General features: G+C 46.4%; 1 protein-coding gene and 1 pseudogene across 1 annotated transcript in view; both read right to left on the reverse strand.

The window, feature by feature from the left end:
* The window catches only part of LOC126299008 (ras-GEF domain-containing family member 1B-like), a 2,459,283-nt gene that overhangs the window by 2,421,768 nt on the left and 13,880 nt on the right, over positions 1 to 23,635 (reverse strand). The window lies entirely within an intron of this gene.
* On the reverse strand, positions 20,067 to 20,184 carry LOC126289209 (5S ribosomal RNA; annotated as a pseudogene).

The raw sequence follows: 23,635 nt of genomic DNA on the forward strand, positions 1-23,635 counted from the left end.
GCAACTACTGAAAAGGCTGCTGCCCCTCTTCAGGAACCACATGTTTGTCTGGCCTCTCAACAGATACCCCGCCGTTGTGGTTGCACCTACGGTACGGCTATCTGTATCGCTGAGGCACGCAGGCCTCCCCACCAACGGGAAGGTCCATGGTTCATGGGGGGGAGGTAGGTAATAGAGTAAGTAACAGAACCCAGTATTTTGTCCTCGACGGCGAGTGGTCATCAGAGAGAAGGATATCTTGAGGAATGCCCCTTGGATGTGTGATATCACTCATTATCTTCTATCTGCACAAATTATCTGGCGGACTGGATGTGCAGCAATCTGCTGCTGTTTTCTGACGATGCCGTGGTGTACTGCAAGGTGTCGAAGACGGGTGACTGTAGAATGTTGCGAGAAGACTTATACAAAATGATATATGGCGGCTGACTGTAAATGTAGAAAAGTGTGATTTAATGCGGATGAGTAGGAGAAAGAAATCCATAATATTCACACAGTTATGGCGTTTAAAAATCGGGGCATAACGTTGCAAAACGACATGAAATGAAATTAGGTTGTGGGGAGTGTAGTGGGGAAGAAGAATGGTCGACTTCGGTTTACTAGGAAAATTTTAGGAAAGCGTGTTCCACCTGTAAAGGAGTCCGCATATAGGACGTTGGTGTAACTCATTCTTCAGTACTGCTCTGAGAAGGAAGGGAGGAAGATTGGGTTTAACGTCCCGTCGATATAGAGGTCTTTAGAGATGGAGTACAAGCTCAGAGTGTCAGGGATGAGGAAGGAAATCGGCCGTGCCCTTTCGAAGAAAGCATCCCGGCATTTGCCTGGAGCGATTTAGGGAAATCACGGAAAACTTAAATCTGGATGGCCGGACGCGGGTTTGAACTGTCGTCCTCCCGAATCTGACTCCAGCGGGCTAACCAATACGACACCTCGCTCGGTTTGAGTACTGCTGGAGTGTGAGATCCGCACCTGGTCCTATTGAAGGAAGACATAGAAGCAATTCCGAGGCGGGCTGCTAGATTTGTTACCGGCCAGTTCGAACAACACGCAAGTGTTACAGAGACGCTTTGGGAACCCAGATGGGAATACCTGGAGGGAGGACGGCTTTCTTTTCGAAGAACACTACTGAGAACGTTTAGAGAACCGGCATTTGAAGCTGATTGTAGAACGATGCTACTGCCGCCATCATGCATTATACATTTCGAGTAAGGATAACAGAAGATGATACGACAAACTATGGCTCATGCGAAGGCTTGTAGATAGTTGTTTTTCTCTCTCATTCTGACTGAGAGCCGAACAGGATAGGAAACGACTAGTAGCGGTGCAGAGTACCCTCCGCCATGCAACCTATGCTGGCTTGCGGAGTATGAGTGCAGATGTAGTGGTAGCTGATGGATATGGCCACAACAACATATCGCCGTCCTCCCCAATTGTCTCTTTGTGAGAGAGAGTGGCAGATGCTACAAATGCACCTCGATGTCGAAGAAAATATACGACTGCCTTTGAATTTTTCATATCCTTCTGGTCTGATTTGAAATGGCATAGTATCGTTCTCGTTTGATCTTAGTATCGTTAGTACTGAATGAAAGTAATAATTGATCAGTATGGTTTATACAAGGGGTGCTTAGTTCATCAGCAAAGCTTATAGAGTTTTATGAAGTATCACTGAACTGACTGGGACGTTCAGCTTAATAATAATGTTACGTCTATAAAATTATGCACGTACTGAAAATTGGTGAAAGGATATTTTGTCTCTCTGAAAATTTATTCGTTTCGTCAGTAACGCAATATCATTGTTAGTTAAGATTAATTTACGTACACTTGAGTTCGCTTTATGAAATCCTTTGCTTACAGTACAGAACAATAAGGTTAATATCAAAATAGTTATGAAAATTGTCTTTTATTTTGGATAGGTACCCGATTATTTTGCATTTAGAGTTTGCAAAAATACGTACCCGAGTATATGTGTTGCCTATGTTTGACTACTACTAGCCTTGTGCTTAGGTAAAATCACGATTAATTATCAACACAGTCTGATTAAACAGAAAGAGTAAGGACCATACCACACGCTAGTACGTGAAGCGAACTGTCACTTCTGTTAACTACTCATTACCCGTGACATTTCACGAAATTGATGTAGCCTCCAGTCGAGAGAGAGCTCAAGCGGTCGGCCAGTTTATGTTTAAAGCTCCGTACGTGGCGTGAAGCATCAACGGAAAGCTAGCCGAGATGTAAATGCTTAACGCACACAATGCCACAGAAATCAAATTTGGAAACGAAATGTAACATTGCTGATGCTGTTACCTCCTCAACCGGAATATATAGTTTGAAGGCAGGGACAATTAAACCAGACGTCACACGCAAACACTTCTGTCTACTCGCTCGTGATGAAGACGAGTGCCGAAGTCCTTGGACGTTGAAGTTCACGAGGAAGAGCGGCCAATCAGCGAGAAGCGACGTTTCCGTTCGATAACATTGCCAACTTCCGCATTCAGTCTGCTAGCAACCACACACTCACAACAGGCAACTCCTACGGTCTACAGAATGTAATTTCTCCTGAATAACTTATCAAATTGCAGTGAGTGATACGTCACTGAATTTATTTCATGTGGAGAATGGTGGCAGCAGGAATTACTACGGATGTTTACGAAACAAACTGATGACACTGTTTCATTCTAATATACACGAAACACCAAAAACATATGCTACACTTTGAAGATGCATTCCAAACGCACATACGAGAATAACCAATATTTATCACTATCGCTCCTGAAACGCCTTATTTTCATTTTGCACATTTTCTGCTGTTTTTCATTGTACAATGATCGCGACAAACAACATACCACTTGAAACTGTTTCTCACATGAATCGTTGGATTCCGTTAATATTGATATACGCGTCAACTCGCCGTAGTTTTGCATCTGTGATCGTCGTTACGAAGAGATAGGACACGATTCTATCGGACTACAAAATTATTGGCGAGTGGTTGGAGTTCGTCTCATCGTATAAGTATTTACGGATGATACTAAGAAGTGACATGAAACGGGACAGTCACATATAATCAGTATTACGGAAAGCGAATGAAATACTGTGGTCAAAACAAATGTTGCATATTGCCAAATCTTTAATGTTGATCGTTGTGATCAAGAAATATCTTATAATTTCAATACTTTGGTTTGTTTGTAATGTAATTCATGGGAAAACAGTCCATGTGTCTGCCGTAAGCGCACAGTACGCGTATCTGTGGTTTATGACAATATGTCACTCGTTAACATTTCATTACTTGTGCTGTCTGTTCTTTTGAGAGTTGTGTTGCTTCAGGATGGCTTAGACAACAATAACGTACGGTTAGAGGGTCCCTTTTTATTTATTTATTTTCTTTTTGAGTCATCTGTCTTCGACTGGTCTGATGCGGCCCGTCACGTATTCCTCTCCTCTGCCAAATCTCAGAGTAACAATTGAAACACACGTCCTCAATTATTTGCTGGATATATTCTAATATCTGTCTTCCTCTTCAGTATTTACCCTCTACAGTTACCCCTAGTACCATCTCGATGTCTTAACAGATGTCCAATCATCCCGTCCAACTTCTTGTCAGTGTTTTCCGTATGTTCCTATTCTCAACGAAACTGCGGAGAACCTCCTCATTCCTTTGCTTATCAGTCTACCTAATTTTCAACATTCTTCTGTAGCAGTACATATCAAAGGCTTTGATTCTCTTCTGTTCTGCTGTTCCCTCAGTCCTTGCCTCACTACCACACAATGCTCATGCTCAGAAATTTTCTCCTCAAATTAAGACCTATTTTGATACTAGCAGACTTCTCTTGTCCTGAAATGGCCTTTCTGTCAGTATTTGTCTGCGTTCTATGTATTTTTATGTGTCTTTTTTGTCTTAGGGCGTATTCCATCGTCTGTCGATTACTGATGCTATAACATTAGTATTACGTAACGTCTTTAACATGAGATGTATGTAAATAATTTTCTCGTACTGTAATTTAATGATATCTGGAAATACTTGATAACTGTGTTTTCTGAAGCCATTTCATTTTATGTAATAAACTGTTTCATGGTAGGGATTGTAGGATTGTACACGGTAGAAAAGCCGGAGGGAGATCCCTCCGCAACGAAAAGATTTAGGCCGGAATGTAAACGGAGGAAGGGCACGGTGTGGCGCGAGAAACCTTTGAGGCAGATTTAGCCTGTGGCTTGCGTCGAATGACTTAACATTTCGAATATTCAGAGAGGCAACGATTTCAGGGAAAGTGGGATAAGTGTGCGCAGGATGTTGATTACTATTTTCTGTTATATCATGGCACTTATTAGATTGCTCTGAAATTTCCGACGCCGAGGAGATATTACATAGAGCAATCGTGCTTTCAGTATCATGACTGCAACATACAGCTTCGTTTCATAGCCACAAAACATAGCCACTTAGACCACATTCAGGCAAAATAGATATTAGATTTGTATTTACGTGCACGGAGCGGGGTTGTGCTAAAGATTATAACCATTCTATGAAAACAAATGGTGTTCGTGTTAGAAGTACAGCTTGGTAACTACATCAAAATTACCGTCCTTCAGTAGTGAAGTTTCAGTGATACCTCATGTCCAAATTATCTGTACTTTGCTCCTGTCATGTGGCACAGAGCGTATGATTAGCAAGATTCTTTACACAGTGAAGCAGGAAGTTGTTTGTTGCCACTACACTCAAACAGAGCAGCTTTACTCATCACTGGTGACTTTGCCAATACATGCTAGTGTTTGCTTTTGTCCAACGAATCTAATTTCCAAACAAATTTCTAAGTGAAGTGAAGAGTAATTCAGCAATTATTTCACTATGTTTACCGACCTTTTACTTGAAACTGCTTTTGCCTAAAAGGCTGACGACCGTATTTATTTCCGTGACCACAGCTTTAGCTTTTCAAACAACAGACCTTCGGTTTGACTCCCCTTCTTTTAATGTTGCATCCTTTCAATAAGTGACCCTACAGGAGACAAAATTTAGTCCGATTACTTTATATTAGCATTAACGATCACAGTCAAGCAATAAATATTGTCAAACGGTGGTATTGCGATTGTAATAACCCGAAGAGTGCTACAGCCTCTATCCGGGGTAGTGTTATTTCTTGCTCCAACATTTCGGCTGATAATTCTTACAGTTATCTTCCAGTTGAAGTGCTGATAGAAATTTAAACCACTTGACAGAACACTGTGGAGTAAACGTCAGTGAGTCAGAGATAACACTGATGGGCAGTCATAGATTAAACTCAATGCAGCTATTGCTAGAGTAAAATATAACAAGCACAAAATCAGCAAATCCAAAGTTCCTATGAATTATGTGGCTCATTACACTACTGGCCATTAAAATTGCCACACCACGAAGATGACGTGCTACAGACGCGAAATTTAACCCACAGGAAGAAGATGCTGTGATATGCAAATGATTAGCTTTTCAGGGCATTCACACAAGGTTGGCACCGGTGGCGACACCTACAACGTGCTGACATGAGGAACGTTTCCAACCGATTTTTCATACACATACAGCAGATGACCGGCGTTGCCTGGTGAAACGTTGTTGTGATGCCTCGTGTAAGGAGGAGAAATACGTACCATCACGTTTCCGACTTTGATAAAGGTAGGATTGTAGCCTATCGCGACTCCGGTTTATCGTATGGCGACATTGCTGCTCGCAATGGTCGAGATCCAATGGCTGTTAGCAGAATATGGAATCGGTGGGTTCAGGAAGGTAATACGGAACGGCGTGCTGGATCCCAATGACCTCGTATCACTAGCAGTCGAGATGAAAGGCATCTTATCCGCATGGCTGTAACGGATCGTGCAACCACGTCTCGATCCCTGAGTCAACACATGGGGACGCTTGCAAGACAACAACCATCTGCACGAACAGTTCGACTACGTTTGCAGCAGCATGGACTATCAGCCCGAAGATCGTGGCTGCGGTTACTCTTGACGCTTCATCACAGACAGGAGCGCCTGCGATAGTGTACTCGACGACAAACCTGGGTGCACGAATGGCAAAATGTTATGTTTTAGGATGAATCCAGATTCTGTTAACAGCATCATGATGGTCGCATCTGTGTTTGGCGACATGACGGTGAACGCACATTGGAACCGTCTATTCGTCATCGCCATACTGGCGTATCAACCGGCGTGATGGTATGGGGTGCCATTGGTTACAGGTCTCGGTCACCTCTTGTTCACATTGACGGCACTTTCAACAGTGGACATTACATTTCGGATGTGTTACGACCCATGGCTCTACCCTTCATTCGATCCCTGCGAAACCTTACATTTCAGCAGGATAATGCACGACCGCATGTTGCAGGTCCTGTGCGGGCCTTTCTGGATATAGAAAATGTTCGACTGCTGCCCTGGCCAGCACATTCTCGAGATCTCTCACCAATTGAAAACGTCTGGGCAATGTTGGCCGAGCAACTGGCTCGTCACAATACAGCAGTCACTACTCTTGATGAACAGTGGTAGCGTTTGAAGCTGCATGGGCAGCTGTACCTGTACACCCCATCCAAGCTCTTTCTCACTCAATGCCCAGGCATATGAAGGCCGTTATTACGGCCAGAGGTGGTGGTTCTGGGTACTGATTTATCAGGATCTATACACCCAAACTGCGTGAAAATGTAATCACATGTCAGTTCTAGTATAATATATTTGTCCAATGAATACCCGATTATCGTCTGCAGTTCTTCTTGGTGTAGCAATTTTAATGGTCACTAGTGTATTAATGTGGATGGCATGTGTTGGAATGCCGGGCAATGAAGACTCCTCTGAAAATGCAGGTGTGGAATCAGTGGTTTTCATGACTTGTCGAGCTGTAAACTCTCGTCTCGATTCAGCAGGTTGTTTGCTAATTTTACGTCTGTATTCTGCGAGGATTTTTGTCGCGAGTCTTCACTGTTTGGAATTTCCTCCTATTCACACTGAGGTGATAAAACTCAGGGGATAGCGATACACACGTATACATATGGCGGTAGTATCTCGTACACGACGTGTACAAGGGCCGTCGCGAGTGTCTTTGCCAACGGCACAGCATCGCCTGCAGCGCCTCTCTGACCACACAGATTGGACCCTAGACCTGGAAAACCGTGACCTCTTCTCACGAATCCCGATTTCAGTTGTAAGAGCTGACGATGGAGTTTGAGTGTGGCGCAAACCGTATGAAGCTGTGGACTCAAGTTGTCAACAAGCAAGTGGTGGTGGCTCCATAATGGTGTGGGCTGTCGCTACACGAAATGGACTGGGATCCCTGGTCCAACTGAACCGACCATTGATTGGAAATGTTACGTTCGGCTACTCAGAGAAACCACTTGCAACAATTCGTTGAGTTCTTGCTCGAAAACAACGACGGAACTTTTGTGGATGACAATGCACTAGTCACGGGTCCACAATTGTTAGCAATTCGTTTGAAGAACTTCTGGACAATTCGAGCGAGTTATTTGGCCAATCACTGAACATTTACAGCACATAATCGAGAGATCAACTGATGTACAAAATCGTGAAACAGCAACACATTCGCAATTATTGACGGCTTATAGAGGGGGCACGACTCAATAATTCTGCAAGAACTTCCAACAACCAGTTCAGCCTATGCCACGCCCACTTGCTGCAGTCCGCCGTTCAACAGGAGGTTCGACACGATACTAGGGAGTTCGGTGTACTTCTTCCGTACAGCATCCCTTCGCAGGTACCGAAAGGACTTAACTTAATCTTTTTTTCGTCTATGTTAAGTCACGCTGGGAACACTTCAAGAATAAGCGCTCGTTAAAATATCGACTGTAAACGTCGCAGGATTTGGAGACATGCCAGAGTTTGAGGCGCGGCTGTGGAGGGGTTACGTGCTGGCCCCTGCATCGCCATACAGAGAAAGGCAGCAAACGGACGGGTTGGCAGCAGACAGCACGCAACCGTCGAGTGTACTTTTATCTGGGCGCACCTCTGCAGTGACAGCCACAACGAGCGTAACACGAGATTCCTGCGGCGCCCGTGTCTGACAGAGGGACTGCCCGTCAGATAGCGGCCTCCATGTTCTGACCACCTGCTGCTCGCGTCCCCGACCAAACCTGTCGGCTCTCTTACTGCCGTGCGTAGAAGCACAGGTTTTCCCGGAGGCGCAAACTGTTCTTCAGTCCTTTCGCAAATGACGAAAACCGTTTCTGAACAACGGAAAGTACAGGATGGAGTATTTATAATATTATGAAAAAGGATATATTGCGACTCACCTTAACAGCGAAATGTTGAGCTTCAGATAGGCACAACAAAAAGACGATTACATATTTTATTTCGACGTAAGCCTCCTTCAGAAAGGAGACCCGCACATTCACTTAAACAGCCACACGATTTCTACCCCTGGCCACTCTGGCCAGAGTAAAAGAGTGTCGAACACAAGCAGCAAACTGGAGTGGGGTGGGGGACGGGGAGGGATGGCACGGTGTGGGAGGGAGGAAAGAAGTGAGCGCGCTAGCCGGGTGGCCGAGCGAGAACAAACAGGAGATTACAAAAGAAGAGAAAAAGACCTGTCGGTGTGTTGGCAGACAGCAGCCCACAATGAGGGTGAAGGGACGCGAACTGCGAGGAGGCGACAGGACAGAGGGGGTGCAAACAGTTGGATGGAGCTTGTGGGGACAGTAGGTTACGGCAGGTTGGGGCCTGGATGACTTTTGGAGCTGAGAATGTATAGTTAGGATGAGGCCAGCTATTCTGAACTGTGCAGATGGGAGTTATCCTGTCCTCTTCCGCCAGGCATTGCTCCCTTGTCTCCCCACTCCCACATGTAGCCTGCAATCTCTCCCCCTTCCCATTCAGGACTGATGCTTCCATTCTACGCAGTTGCAGAGTGGCCGGAAGTGGCAGTCATATGGGCATGAGGTGTGCTTGCTTCTGTGAGTGTACGTGTGTGTGCGTCTCTCGTCTGTTTCTTTTCTGATGAAAGCTTTGGCTCAAAACCCAAAGTCCAATAGCCTTTCCGTTGTGCCTGTCTGCAGCTGAAAGCGTCATCTATATTTCCATCAACATCCAAACTGTATAAACCACCACACAATGCACGGCAGAGAATACCCTATACCACTACAAGTCATTTCCTCTCCTGTTATATTCGCGACGAAAAAACGACAGTCTATATGCCTCCATATGAGCACTACTATCTCATATCTTATTTTCATGATTCTTACACGAAATGTATGTCGGCTTCAGTAGGATCTTTGTGCCTCAGCTTCAACTGCCGGTTCTCTGACGTTTCTCAGTAGCGTTCCTCGAAAACAACGTCGCCTTCCCTCCAGGGATTTCCATTTCAGTCCCCAAAGCATCTCCGTAAGACTTGCTTGTTGCTCGAACCTACCAGTAACAGATCTAGCTGCCTGGCTCTGAAGTGGTACTCATCTCTACAGTGAGTAGCAGTCTATCCTTTCCATAATATTGTTGGAAACCATTATTGTGCACTTCATATTTACCAACACGGACTGTCTCGTAATTAATAGAGAAAATCAACACAGGTGACAGTGTACGATAATAGAAGCATAAACGCACGAGTAAGAATGTGTCCATAAAAGACATTACTCCGATTGTGTGGTCACAATTCACCAATAGCTTCAGTATAAAATATTGTCGAAACTAGTACATATGTATATGAAATGTAAACATTTAGATTAACTCTCAACCTACTTGAGGTCAAGTTTCATACATGACCTACTTTAACAGCAAATACGATTCTGTTTCAGCGTGCTACAGTTTACTGTATACTCCTACTTGGTAAAGGAGCTCTAACGCGTATCATCTTCGCATTTGCACGCAGTGCCGTATTCATCTCTGCAGGCAGTTACGAATTCTTTCAAACCTCTCCAGATCATTTTGTGGATACTGACCAGACTGTACGTTCGCTGTTCCAATTCTTCAACTGCGTCAACAGGACTGCTGCGTACTTTTGAAATGAACACAGATCCAAAAATCCAGGAGTGAGGTGATCGTGGAGACCAAGATAAATAACTCTGTTTTGGACCATATAGGCGTGGCTACTGAACCAACAAGCTTACATTTCAAAAGCTGACTCGTCGTCGTCTTCGCCGTAGCCGTTGTTGTTGTAGTCTTCAGTCCGAAGGCTGCTTTGATGCAGCTCTCCACCAAACTCTATCTTCTTCATCTGTGAATAAATATTGCTGTCTTCGTTCACTCTAACCTGTTGATCGTGTTCACGCCCTCATCTCTCTTCATAATTTTTACTCCCAATAATTCCTTCCACCACCAAGTTCCTCGATGTTTCAGAATGTATCCCATAAACCGATTCCTTCTCCCAAGCATGTTGCGCCGCCATATATTTCTTTTTTTTTCCCCTGTTTGATTCAGTACATCCTCCTGTGTCATTTGAGCTATCCATCTAGTCTTCAACATTTTTCTGCAACACCAAACTTCAAAAGCTTCTATTGTCTTCTTCTCTGGACTGATCATCGTCCAGATCTCACTTCCATACAAGGCTACTGTCCATGCAAAAACTTCCTAACATTTAATTTACAAGTTGTACAATTTTGCTTCCGTCGTTTGCCGATATGTGGCGATGCAGGTAAATGGAGGCGTTTGAGGGAACCTACAGTAAATGCAAACGCCTCCATTTTCCCGCATTTATATATTTCTGTTTATCTTACTGATATTGTTTAATTTCCTTATGTATTCTGTGGTTACATTGATAATTGTCTCTTCTATTAATTGGTTTGTGTATCACTCTCCATGATTCATACCTCCTCATGTAGTCTTGTCTAGTACTAATTTTATTTTATTAGTTTTGTTTATTAATAGAAACTGTTATGTAGGCATGCTATTCATGTTTTGTGTTAAAGGTTTTCCTGTCTACTCCATTGTTATTTATGTACTGTTCAATTTTTACTTTTTCGTTGCATTACCACCACACTGTCAAAGACGTTACTGTAAGTTTCTACTTCAGTTAGACGTCTTTCTTCTCTTCGAATGTTGCTTGCAAACGTAGTAACTTCTTTGGTGATAACTCTCAGTAAATGTCTGAAGATGATTCTGAAAGTGCGCGACCGCATCGAATAACGCAGGTGGACAAGTTCTTGGCACGGACGGCCTGCACCTCCTCCCTCCTCACTCAAATCGCATCGAGCACAAGTGGGGCGCGCGTGGGAGACGTCGCTGCAGCCGACGACCACCCGGCGGTCGTCAGCAGGTCTGCGCCCTGCTAGGAGAAACCCTCGCAGCCTTGTGGCCACAGTGGGAGCACGTTGCAGAGCCCGTACTGCGATTCGTGGGGATCATTAACAATCGTGTCCGGCCTCTTTTAATGTCCAGAGCATCATCATAAGTCGCGGTGACTACACTGTGGTTATTGTCTTTGAACAAAAGTGTCATTTCTGTTCTTCTCACTGCGTATTTCTTTCAGTTACCTTCTGAACCAAACTGTAGCAGTTGTTTCTGTGTATGGTAAAGTGCATTATCGTATAGTATCAGCCTTGCCAGTTTTCGCTATTAACCCTATACACCCTGCCTGCAGTGCTTGTTGGAGAGAATACTAAAAACAGAAATCCTAAAACACTCCAATCGATGTTTCCAGAATGAGATTTTCACTCTGCAGCGAAGTGTGCGCTGATATGAAACTTCCTGGCAGATTAGAACTGTGTGCCCGACCGAGACTCGAACTCGGGACCTTTACCTTTCGCGGGCAAGTGCTACGAGATACTGTCAGAAGTAAAGCTGTGAGGACCGGGCGTGAGTCGTGCTTCGGTAGCTCAGATGGTAGAGCACTTGCCCGCGAAAGGCAAAGGTCCCGAGTTCGAGTCTCGGTCGGGCACACAGTTCTAATCTGCCAGGAAGTTCCAATAGATGTGTTCGTCGGTGAGATTCAGAGCAGCCCACACGACGGCGCCCGGGTTGACGCAGCGTCCATCGACTTCCAGGGGGCACTCGGTACAGGTGAAGGCAGACAGCGCCAGTCATTGCCGCAGTTGCGACAAAGTCTTGGTTTCCATGTGGACGTTTACGTGTACCATAAAAAAAGGAACACAATATTTTCCATCGACACTTACAGATGCACTTGACAATCTACATCTACACCATACTCCGCAAGCCGCCTAATGGTGTCTTTCGGAGAGTACTTTCGGCTCCACTATCTGATCCCTCCAACACTTTTCCACACTCGAATAGTGCGTGGGAAGAATCATTGTCCGTAAGTCTCTGTATTGGCGAAATTTCTCCAATTTTCTCCTCGTGGGCAATACGGGAGAAGTATGTGGGGAGAAGTAATATGTTGTCTGACTCCTCCTAAAAAGTGCTGTCCCGAAATTTCAATAGTAAATCTCTCCGTGATGCATAACGCCTCGCTTGTAACGTCAGCCAGTGGAGTTTGTTCAGCGTCTCCGTAACGCTCTTTCGCGAGCTAAACGATCCCGTGACCAAACGGGCCGCTCTTCGTCGGATTTTCTCTGTCTCCTCTATCAGTCCTACCTGATTGGGATCCCAGACAGACGAACAATACCCAAAAATCTGGCGAACAAGCGCGTTATAAACCACTTCTCTTGTGGATGAGTTACATTTCCTTAAGATTCTTCCGATGAATCTGAGTCTGGTGTTTGCTTTTCCCACTACCTGTTTTATATGGTCATTGAACTTAAGGTCGCTCTGGATGGTTACTCGTAAATATTTTACGGCAGACTCTGTCTCCAGCTGTTTGTCATCAATAGTGTAGCTGTACAGTAGTGAATTTCTTTTCCGATGTAAGCGCAATATGTAACATTTACTTACGTTAAGGGACAACTGCCAGAGTGTGAGCCATTCATCAATTCTCTGCAGGTCGTTCTGCAAATTCTTACTATGTTCTGGACTTGCTACTTTGGTATAGACAACTGCATCATCTCCGAATAGCCTTAAAGAGCATCCGACACCGTAGTGCGCCTTCACGTCTGCGGGAACATGTAGTGGACTCCCTGCACCACTCTGCACCACCGCGCACCGCTGCTCGGGGAACAACAGCAGCCGGACTGGGCGGTTAGCGTCTCGCGCGCAGGCTGGAAAAATTCGTGAAATTAGAGAGAATACAAAGGCTCGCCGACAATCATTCCTTCCACGCACTATCCGCGAGTGGAACGGGCTTGGAGGGATCAGATAGTGGTGCCGAAAGTACCCTCCGCCACACACCATTAGGAGGCTTGCGGAGTAGGTGTAACACAGCAAGGCAGGGGAGTGGTGCAGTGAGCGGCAAGCGTGATCTGCTAATAAATGGCGTCACATTCTGTTCACGACTATAGTTAGCGAGCACTGCGATGATGTGAGGAGACGTCCTGTTCTCACAGTTCATTGGGGAGGTGCAGCGATGTCACTTCTGGCACCACTCTGTGGGGAGCCGTCGAAGATTATCTCGGGTCACGGCTAGTAATGACTGAGGAAATTCTGATAGCACAACGGTACAACACGGACATCCTGCACCTTCGGGTGCTACCTCTACTGCGACATTGCTCGTCTATACATAACACGTGTGTCTATGAGTTGTCTGCATGATGTTGAAGTACGCCCATGTCCAGCAATATCCCCAGGTCTGTCCGCAATAGAACGCAGACTGAACAGCCAAAAGCCGGCCGTTGTGGCCGAGCGGAACCGCGCGACCGATACTGTCGCAGGTTCGAATCCTGCCTCAGGCATGGATGTGTGTGATGTCGTTAGGTTAGTTAGGTTTAAGTAGTTCTGAGTTCTAGGGGACTGATGACCTCAGATGTTAAGTCCCACAGTGCTCACAGCCATTTGAATCATTTTGATCAGCCAAAACGTTATTACCACTGCCCACCGCACCGCTGGACGCCGCCTGTTGGCGTTCTGGGAACGTGACGCAATAAAAAAGCCGTGTAACCGGAGCAGACACGGACGGGGTATCCTAGGGAAGATCTGGACTGCGAATGGGCAAATCCATTGAGATAAGCGACTTTGACAAAGGGCTAATTATTATCAGACAGAGCCTGTGAACGAGTAGCCGAAAAATGGCGAAGCTGGTCGAATGTCCATGTAATACTGTCGTGAGCATCTACAGAAAGACGTAGGACAGTGAAACCACCACCGCCCGCTAGATCGTCGGACGTCCACAACTCATCACAGTACGTGGAATTCGGAGGCTTGTTTGCACTCTACAGTAAGATAGCGGGTGATCTGTGGCATCTCATCAGAAAGACCACGATGCTGGTGGACGCACAAGTGTTTCGGAGCACACCGTTCATGGCACAGTGTTGGAGTTCCGCAGCAGACCGCCCCTACGTGTTCACGTGTTAAACCAACGACATCGTCAATTACGATTGCAGTGGGCACGTGGCTATCGGCATTTGACCGTCGATCAATGGAAACGTGTCGGCTCTTCGGCTGAGTCACACTAGGTCGCTGGTCGCAGTCATGGAGGTGAACGGGGCCTCGAAACGTGCAGCGCGCCACGGACGCGGGCTGGTGGGACCAGTGTTATGCTATGGGAGACATCCTACTGCACGTACATCGGACCTGTGGTAGTAATCGGAGACACGCTGGCAGCTGCGAACCACGTGCATCACTTTATGCACGACGTCTTCCCCGACTGCGATGTCATCTTTCAGCAGCGTAATTGGGGTGTCTCGGGGCCAGACCCGTGCTACAGTGGTTTAAGGAGCAATGTAGTGAACGCACGTTGATGTCTCCGCGACCAAATTCGCCTGATGGAAATCCTATGGAACCGATCTGGGCACCATCATCGCGTATGCAAATCAGTGGAATTACATGACCTACGCACAGGCGTCTAATGTCACACACCTCCACAAACCTACCAACAAACTGTCGGATCCCTGACACGCAGGATCAGTGACGTATTTCGTTCCAAAGACGGACAAACAAGCAATGGAGCAGGTGGTCATCAGCTCAGATGTCAAAAGTGTCCAGTGTCATTACCCAGGACACCAACGGCCACTTGCAACATTTATGAGCCATCCTGCCTAAGGAGGGCGTACAACGGCTGTGTGTCCCCTTTTCAACCTATCAGTGCGTGCCTCCGGGCTAGAAGAAGTGCAACGTCATACAGTCAAGTTCTTTGCAGTCACTGAAAGACCATCACATATCCTCAGAACGCGTGGAGCTTCATTTCGTTTCCTGCTCCCCTTCCGAGTGCTCAACTATTTTTTTCAGACTGTGTACGTGTCTGGTGGTATTGTACCAATCCGTATTGTTAAGGTACGTGGCGATAATACGGCAAGTAACTCAGTCGTAGGGTGGGAAATGGTGTTGGATTTTGGGAACATGTGTTGCAACGTATCGTACCCTGCCGCTCCATGGGGTCGTCCCCTCAGCTGTTGGGGATGCAAGAGCCACCGTCTGTTGGAATGAGACTTCACACACCGTGGAGCTGGTTTCACGATGATGTTTGTTTCGTGGGGCGCTGAACTGCGCGGTCATCAGCGCCGTGGAGCTGGTGTTTCCCTGATCCACATAAAGTGGTTTTTGGTCACCGACTACTATGTTGGTGATTTCACATCGCGGCAGCAGTTTTCCGGCACCTATTGGTAATAACCGTGTGGAAAGTTCTGGTAGGAAGCAGCTCTTTCCGCGGAGATGCTGTCCGCGAGGTGTGGGAATGGGCAACGAGACGCCCGCGTTCTGCTCCTGAGGTAGACTTGCAGAAAGGTCGGAAAGACTTCCTGAGTGTAGGAAGCGTGTAGTCTGCACTGTGGGATGAAGATTTTGTTTAATAACACTCTACCCAGTAGTTAGTGGTCCTCAGTGTCCACCGCTGACAATGGCAAAAGTTGTAATTTCCTCTTCATATCAGCTTGGTCTTCGATAAAATGCGCGTTTTCGGTACTTCGTTCCAGATTGGTATTGGTGAAATGGGGAAGAAAATGGCGAAAATTGTAGAGGTATCCACTGCTACAGCCAAGATGCTGGACATATCAGATATGGTATTGCAGTAACGCAATGATGACAGGTATATGACATTGTAGGAGAGATACCGAAGTCATCAGTGGCTAAGAAACCGATTGAGAAAACATAGAGAATGCAATCACGTTGCCGATCCCGTCATTAGAAAGGACAGGCGTGATCAAACAACGAAATGTTAGACATATGTAGCAAAAGCTCCAAAAGTTTGGAATTTTCGTTAAACTAAATCAGAATAATTTTTTTTCTAAAATTTAGAATTGCATGTGGGCAAGAGAGAGATTTAATATACGCTGTGACGTTTCGTTTTTCCTAGTTCGTATGTTGATCGAAGATTCGGCCGAGATCTTTTACTTCTTTTGATATTGTAAACGGATATCGTCAAGGAGTATGGGAGGAACTGTTTCAAGAAAATGATCACTGATGAACTTTCTGTGGAATATTACGATCACATGTGACACCTGAAGGCTCAGTCTGATGGCTAGGTTCGTGTCCATCGCAATCTACACCGATAATAAAACTGTAAAACCGTCGTTTCCGTTTGAACACGGTAATCTGCAAAACTACTGGGCGAATCTTCATAGGGTTTCAGACGTAATTTGAGCGTAGTTTAGGGAAACATATAGACCTTATTACATCAAAAATGATCACGAAAGAAAGATATCGTAATTTAAAGTTTTATTCCTTTTAAAGGACATAACGTTTTATAGGGAAGCATATTTACTCTTTGATAAAACTATTCGCTCCTTGACGTTTGAATTATATAATATTTGTAAGAAAAACTTTTATTAATTGATATCTTCTACGGTATTAGATGACGATCTGTTTGGCTTTAGGAAAGGTAAAGGTAACAGAGAGGTAATTCCGACGTTGCGGTTGATAATAGAAGCAAGACTGAAGAAAAATCAAGACACGTTCATAGGATTTGTCGACCTGAAAAATACGTTTGACAGTGTAAAATCGTGCAAGATATCCGAAATTCCACGAAAAATACGGGTAAGCTATATGCAGAAACGGGTAATACACAAATTCCCCAAGAGGGAATAACAACATTGGACGACCAAGAACGAAGTGCTCGGATTAGAGAGGGTGTAAGACGGGGATGTTGTCTTTCGCCCCTACTGTTCAATCTATAGAAGCAATGACGGAAATAAAAGAAAGGTTCAGGAGTAGGATTAAAATTCAAGGTGAAAGGATATCAGTCATACGATTTGCTGATGACATTGCTATCCTCAGTGAATGTTAAGAAGAATTACATGGTATGCTGGATGGAATGAATAATCTAATGAGTATAGGATATGGATTGAGACTAATTCGAAGAAAGACGAAAGTTATGAGAAGTAGCAGAAATGAGAACAGAGAGAAACTCAATATCAGGGTTGATGATGTAGATGAAGTTAAGGAATTCTGTTTTCTAGGCAATAAAATAACCCATAATGGGGAGCAAGGAGAACATCAGAATCATACTAGCCCTGGCAAAAAGGGCATTCTTGGCCGATAGAAGTCTGTTAGTATCAAACAGAGGCCTTAACTGGAGGAAGAAATTTCTGAGAATGTAAGTTAGAAACGCACCATTGTATGATAGTGAGACATGGACTGTGGGAAAACCGGAATAGAAGAGAATAGAAGCGTTTGAGATGTGGTTAGGTGGATCGATAAGGTAAGTAATGAGGAAAGAAATATATGGGAAACACAGAGAAGAATGGCGGACAGGGTGGTAGTACATCTGCTAATACATCGAGGAATAACTTACATAGCACTAGAGGGAGCTGTAGAGGGTAAAAACTGTAAAGGAAGACAGATATTGGAATGCATCCAGCAAATAATTGAGGATGTAGGTTACAACTGCTACTCTGAGATGTAGAGGTTGGCACAGGAGAGGAATTAATGGCGGAATGCATCAAAACAGTCGGAAGATTGATGACTCAAAGAAAAAAAAAAAGGTCTACGTAGTACGATTCAGCGCAACATGTTTAATCCCTGCATTGACAATTACGTTATTAATTATGAAATTAACTCTCGTAAGTTTCCACGACTGAATTGACGCGCCGATTTCGATGAAATTGGGTATAGAGACAGGTTAAACTCTGAGGAAGATCATAGCCTACATTAGAAAGTAAAAACAAAAGGAAAACAGAGTTGACCTCCAAGAGTGTGAAGTAGGGGATGGTCCATCTTCTTTTTATATCAGTAAACATAAAGTAAGTTAACTTTATCGTATAATATGCATGCCGTATGATGCAGAGTTACTTCCGTGGCACAGTACACCAGCTGCCGTTCCTTCGCATGCCGTCAGGTCGTGCATTGGGGAGGGGAGCAGGGGGGCACAGCCGGACAAGCGTGGGCACCAGCAGCAGCTTGCTTACTCACAATCACTCGTCGTAACAAGACTACTGTTACGCGAGCACAGCTGTCACTAACAGCTAGCACTGAATAAATGTCGTCACTCGTATGTGGTATGGCAGAACCAATATTATTACACCAGGTACTTACGCGCAGCTGGATGCCGTAAGAATATAAGTGGCAGACGGAAGAAAGTCACACATAAGAAACATAATTTATATTCAGATAGAAAAATAATGGGCCAATGACTGAACCGTGAGGGACTGCTGAAAGTACACTAGTGGCCTTAAAATTGCTACACCAAGAAGAAATGCAGACGGGGCAAATATATTATACTACAACTAACATCTGATTACATTTTCACGCAATTTGGGTGCACAAATCTTGAGAAATCAGTACCCAGAACAACCACCTCTGGCCGTAATAACGGCCTTGATACGCTTAGGCATTGAGTCAAACAGAGCTTCGATGGCGTGTACAGGTACAGCTGCCCATGCACCTTCGACACGATACCAGAGTTCAACAAGAGTAGTGACTGGCGTATTGTGACGAGCCAGTTGCTCGGCCACCATTGACCAGACGTTTTCAGTTGGTAAGAGATCTGGAGAATGTGCTGGCAAGGCAGCAGTCCAACATTTTCTGTACTCAGAAAGGCCGGTACAGGAACTGCAACAGGCGGTGGTTCATTATCCTGCTGAAATGTAGGGTTTCGCAGGGATCGAATGAAGGTAGAGCCACGGGTCGTAACACATCAGAAATGTAACGTCCACTGTTCAAAGTGCCGTCAATGCGAACAAGAGGTGACCGAGACGTGTAACCAATAGCACCCCATACCATCACGCCGGGTGATACGCCAGTACGGCGGTGACGGATACACGCTTCCAATGTGCGTTCACCGCGATGTCGCAAAAGACGGATGCTACCATCATGATGCTGTAAACAGAACCTGGATTAAACCGAAAAAATGACGTTTTGTCATTCGTGCACCCAGGTTTTTTGCGGTAGCTGTCGAATCACCGTGTTGCGCTGACGAATACAGTTGCTTCAACTGCATAATCCTTTCTGAAACGAAGCAGTGTCGAAATGCTCGGTTGAAGCGTGTTCTTTGCACCTCTGCTGTCTCCAGTGACTTGGATCAGTGCAACTGCTGTGCTACGTTGTTTTCGGGACGTGTCGTGGCTGTTAATGAGAGACGGGGAGACGGCTGCGGCGTTTCCGGTGCGGGCTGGGCCGGCGAGTGTCGCCGAGGCTGCACTCCGCCAGCCGAGCGCCGCCGCCGCCGCCGCCGCAGCCACTGCCGCACCCCGGGCAACCAGCCCGTGAAACACCGCAGACCTGCGGCCCGCACTTTCACTGTGCTGCCTGCCCGCTCTGGCTCTGCTGGCCGGCGCACACGTGCCCTCGATAACCCAAGTTCTCACACCTAGGTTACAGTCACATTCATTTAGGATCGTCTTTGACCTAATTGCTATGAACACTCCTCTTCCTGTAGAGTCTAATCTACCTTTCCGGTATACGATCCAAGTGTTCTCTATTTTGTCTAATGAGCAGAAGACCCGGATTCGAATTCCGGCCTTGGTACAAACTTCGTTCATCACTTCAGTCTACATATATAAAGCAGTCCGTGTTGGGGCCACAAGTGGCCTACTGCGACCGTCCGACCGCCGTGTCATCCTCGGTGCAGGATGCGGATACCAGCGGCAGGGGGTCAGCACACCGCTCTCCCGGTCGTAAGATGGTATTCTCGACCGAAGCCGCTACGATTCGGTCGAGTAGATCCTCAACTGGCATCACGAGGCTGAGTGCCCCCCGAAAAATGGCAACAGCGCATGGCGGCCTGGATGGTCACCCATCCAAGTGCCGGCCACGCCCGACAGCGCTTAACTTCGGTGATCTCACGGGAACCGGTGTAGCCACTGCGGCAGGGCCGTTGCCTTCGGTCTACACATACACATCCTCTTTTTTTTTTTTTAAGATCGCAGATGGTGCCACTCAAGTGTTGCCTTTTTGTTTCTGGCTGAAAGTGGTGCACCCAGCTTTCGTCAGCTGTAACGGTCGGTGGCAGAAAGATGTCCCCGTTGGCCTCAAACTGCTCCACCAGTTCAGATGAAGATGAATTTGATTAGAATCTTCTGTCAAAACCCTTTTTGGAAATCTAGAAATATGAAATCAATTGAAACCTGTAGTCGATAGCACACATTGCTTGTGTGAAAAGAGCCGGTTGTATTTCACAAGAACGATATTTTCAGAATCCGTGCTGGTTGTGGGTCAACAGATCCTGTTCTTTGAGGTATATCATAATGCTGAAATACAGTCTATGTTTCAAAAATCCATTACAAATCAGTATCAGTGACGTGGGTCTATAGCTAAGCGGACTGCTTCTATTTCCTTTCTTGTGCACTGGTGTGACCTGCCCAACTTTACTGTCTTTATTTATCGTCGAGCGAGTAGAGCAGTTGTTTATGATTGCGAGAAATATGAGTATTAATCAGCGTACTCTGAAAGGAACGCAATTGTCAGTCTAAGCAGGAAGTCTTGTCTTTGGTGAGTGACTTAATTTCCTTCGCTACATCAAGGGTGTATCCACTAAGGGAATCTTATTTCCAAATTACTTACGCTGTCAGCAATTTTTGATTCGAATTCCGGAATGTTTCCCGCATTTCTTTGGTAACGAAATTTCAGCAACTCCGCTTTAGTACTGCTGTCGTTGGTAACATTACCATTCCTATCACACAGAGAAAAACATTGGTCGTGTCTTGGAGCTAAAGCTTGTACACTTTAGCACCGCTGCCGTTGGTAACTGTTGTGATTCTTGAAGTTTTCCGGGCGTACTGAATACTTCACGAGGGTTCGGAATTGCAGCCGGATCATGTTGACTTCTTGCCACAATATTTCGGCTGGCAACCGTCCAGGCGTCTTCAGGTGTGTATCCGCCACTGGAGACTGCTAGAGCACGGTGTCGGCTTTAAAGCAGAAATTGGTGCGGAAACGCAGGCGCATTGGCGGCCGTGACAGGAGCATGTTCCACATGTCCTTTAATTACTGAACCCTAAAAGGATAAAGAGCTGTTCAAGTCCAGGGCGTTCCTTCCACACGTCGAAGACCGGAAACACCAAGTTAACTAATCATCCAGCCACAGGCCAAGGTTAGTGCCCTTCTCGCTTCGGTATAGAACGAACTGGGGTTACCGAATTTAAGTGATTCCTTGCCAGTGTGGCAAAGCTCACATAGGTGAGACGATACGCACAGTACATGAAACGTGCGTTGGGCATGAGCATCACACTCGCCTTTCGCAGCCCAGTAAGTCGGCCGTGACTGAGCACTGTATTGCCACAGGACGCTCTGTGAATTATTCTGCCACAGAAATCTTGCCCCACGAGACCCTTTTGGAACTCAGTTATTAAAGAGTGTGTGCAAATAGGTGCCGCGCGGTTTTAGAGGCGCCATGTCACTAATCGTCCGGCTGCTCCCGCCGGAGGTTCGAGTCCTCCCTCGGGCATGGGTGTGTGTCTTGTCCTTAGCATTAAGTTAGTGTAAGTAGTGTGTAAGTCTAGGGACCGATGACCTCAGCAGTTTGGTCCCTTAGGAATTCACACACATTTGTACTTTTTTTTTTTTAATACGTCTCTCAACTGTGAAAATCTTGGGACCCGCTGATTTCTTTAATTTCTTCTGAGAGAAAACATTTTATTCGTGTAGACACGTGCGGCGACATCCGACGTTTGTTTTCGTTGAGGATAGCGCGCATTCCGACAGAGGCCGGACATGTAGTTTCACCTTCACGCCTGAGCCTGCGCGCCACACATGGAACAGTATTAGCAGAGGGCGCGGATTTCGACAGGGGACGCTCCTGTGACGGCCGTTAATGCGCATGCGTTTCCGCGCCAGTTTCTGCTATAAAGACGACACCGTGGACTGGCAGCTTCCCATAACCAGGCCCATTTTACCTTCTCCCGTCTCGACACCCTCGTCTAAATTCCCACTATGGCGCGACAGCAACGTATCCTGTTTAACAACATCCGTTCCCTTCCTGTCAACAAGAATCTCCTTATGCATACCCTCACCACCCACCGCGTGGATGCCTTCCTCCTAAACGAAACATTTCTCCAGCCCCACCATACTGTCCATACCTCGCCCTACCTCCTTCACCGCTCTGACAACCCCCTCCCGATAGCGCGTGGCGGAGTTGCCATTGGCCACCATCGCCAGATCCCTGTTCGGCTCCAACCCCTCCTTCCCAACCCCACGGAACACCTGATCCTTAGTCTATTCTTCCCCGGCCTCACCGTTACCTGCGCCACCATCTATGTCCGCCCCTCTGCCCCTATTCCTTTTGACTTCCTTTCCCACATCGACCGTACCTTCTCCTCCTACGTGATTGCCGCAGATCTCAATATCCATAGTCGCTCCGCCACCCAGTTACGGCGGTGGCATCGGTTCCTCGCCACCATCCAAGGAGATGTCCTTCCTCTTCCCCAACACACCCGCCCTGAATCCAATACCACACCCGATGTCGTCCTAGCCTCCCCCAACCTCCTTGGCCGCATAGCGGTGGACGTCCTCGACCCTATTGGCAGTGACCATCTCCCTGTCCTTCTTACCATATCAGACGGTCGTCGCCCCCGTCCCGATCCTCGCCTTGACCCTCCCCCCAAGTATGTCCATGATTACTCCCGTGCCGACTGGAATGCATACTGGGATACCCTTACTACCCGAGTCGATAGCCACCCCCTCACCTACCACCGCCCACATGACATAACCCATGCCGCCTCCTTTCTCCAGCAGACCTTGTCTGAGGCCGTGGAGGCCCACATCCCTACCGTCGCCATCCACCCGCACCGTCCCACTTTACCCCCACAGGCCGTCCTCCTCCTTCGAGAATCCCGTCGTCTCTACCGTGCCTTCCTCCACACGCGTGACCGGGACACACTACAACGCCACCGGCAACTCCAGAGACACATCCGGAACTTGCTCGCGGCTAAGAAACGCCGGGACTGGCGACAGACATGCACCCGTCTTAATGCTACCCTACCTATTAACTCGTCCAAATACTGGTCAGCCTTCCGCCGCCTTACTGGATCAAAACCCCCCCCTTACTATCCTCTCCTTCATAATGACAATCCCTTTCCTGACAACCTTAGTAAGGCCAACCATTTTGCCTCCTACCTCACCGATGTCTTTACCATCCCTGACGATCCCCAGTTCGATTATTCCCTCTTCCCCGATGTCCGCGATCGAACTGACACCTCTATCCCTCCACTAGCTCCTGGCTTCCAGTACTTGGACAACTTTACACACACTGAACTCAATAACCCTATAACTACTCAAGACATCATCGATATACTCCGCACCAAACGCAACACTGCTCCTGGTCACGACCGTGTTA

Source organism: Schistocerca gregaria, chromosome 1 (assembly GCF_023897955.1).
Source record: "Schistocerca gregaria isolate iqSchGreg1 chromosome 1, iqSchGreg1.2, whole genome shotgun sequence".
Classification (NCBI taxonomy): domain Eukaryota; kingdom Metazoa; phylum Arthropoda; class Insecta; order Orthoptera; family Acrididae; genus Schistocerca; species Schistocerca gregaria.